The sequence below is a fragment of the Nomascus leucogenys genome, chromosome X, assembly GCF_006542625.1.
Source record: "Nomascus leucogenys isolate Asia chromosome X, Asia_NLE_v1, whole genome shotgun sequence".
Lineage (NCBI taxonomy): Eukaryota > Metazoa > Chordata > Mammalia > Primates > Hylobatidae > Nomascus > Nomascus leucogenys.
In genome coordinates this window covers 63,538,254-63,540,194 of record NC_044406.1, presented here as the reverse complement: position 1 = coordinate 63,540,194, position 1,941 = coordinate 63,538,254, and positions in this window count along the sequence as shown.

Below are 1,941 nucleotides of genomic sequence, written 5' to 3'. Positions count from 1 at the left end.
GGTGGTGATTTCATTTCCTTTGGGAAGGAAGTGAAAGATCTCTAGAAGAAGAACTACTAAACACTGCTGAAAGAAATCAAAGATGACAAAAACAAATGGAAATACATCCCACGCTCATGGATTGGAAGAAGCACTGGGTGCAGTGGCTCACGCCTGTAATCCCAGCACTTTGGGAGGCCGAGGCAGGTGGATTTCTTGAGCCCTGGACTTCGAGACCAGCCTGACCAACATGGAGAAACCCTGTCTCTACTAAAAATACAAAATTAGCCGGGTGTGGTGGCACATGCCTGTATTCCCAGCTACTCGGGAGGCTGAGGCAGGAGAACGGCTTGAAGCCGGGAGGCGGAGTTTGTGGTGAGCCAGGGATTGCGCCATTGCACTCCAGCCTGGGCAACAAGAGCGAAACTCCATCTCAAAAAAAAAAAAAAAAATTCTAGAAGAAAACCTAGGAAAAACTCTTCTGGACATAGGCCTTGGCAAAGAATTTATGACTAAGACCTCAAAAGCAAATGCAACAAAAGCAAAAACAAATAAATGAGATCTAATTAAACTAAAAAACTGGTGCTACGGCAAACGAAATCATCAGAATAAACAGACAACCCTCAGAATGGGAGAAAATATTTGCAAACTATACATCCGACAAAGGACTAATATCCAGAAATCTGCAAGGAACTCAAATAAATCAGCAAGAAAAAAAAAACAATCATATCAAAAAGTGGGCAAATGACATGAATAGGTGTTTCTCAAACGCAGATATACAAATGACCAACAAACATATGAAAAAATGTTCAACATCACTAATCATCAGGGAAATGCAAATTAAAACCACAATGAGATACTACCTAACTCCAGCCAGAATTGCTATTTTTTTCTTTTCTTTTTTTTTTGTTTTGTTTTGTTTTTTGTTTTTTTGTTTTTTGAGATGGAGCTTCACTCTTGTCTCCGAGGCTGGAGTGCAGTGGCACAGTCTCAGCTCACTGCAACCTCCACCTCCCGGGTTCAAGTAATTCTCCTGTCTCAGCCTCCCAATAGCTGGAATTACAGGCGCTCACCACCATGCCCGGCTAATTTTTGTATTTTTAGTAGAGACGGGGTTTCACCATGTTGGCCAGGCTGGTCTCGAACTCCTGACCTCAGGTGATCCACCTGCCTCAGCCTCCCAGAGCGCTAGGATTACAGGCGTCAGCCACCACACCTGGCCCAGAATTGCCATTATTTAAAAACCAAAAAACAAAGGATCAACAAATTACAGCCCACAGGCCAAATCAAACCCACCACCTGTTTCTGGACAGCTTGCAAGCCGGGCATGGTGGAGTGCGCCTGTAATCCCATAGATGTTGGCATGGATGTGGTGAAAAGGGAACATTTATACATTGCTGGTAGGAATGTAAAATAGTACAATTTCTATGGAAAACAGTATGGCGATATCTCAAAGAACTAAAAGAATCTACCATTCAATCCAGCAATCCCACTACTGGGTATCTACCCAGAGGAAAAGAAGTCATTACATCAAAAAAGACACCTGCACACATATGTTTATCACAGCACAATTCACAATTGGAAGGATATGGAACCAACCTAAGTGCCCATCAACCAATGAGTGGATAAAGAAAATGTGGCATGCCCATGGAATACTCAGCCATAAAAAACGAGCACAATAATGTCTTTTGCAGTAACTTGGATGGAGCTGGAGGCCATTAAGTGAAAGCTAAACTATAGGTACACAAAAGCATACAGAGTGGTATAAGGGACATTGGAGACTCAGAAAGGGGGATGGTGGGAGGGGTGAGGGATAAAAATATGCATATTGGGTACAATGTACACTACTCGGGTAATGGGTGCACTAAAATCTCACACTTCACCACTATATAATTCATTCATGTTACCAAAAACCATTTGTGCCCCTAAAGCTATTGAAATTTTTTTAAACAGAAGTCACAA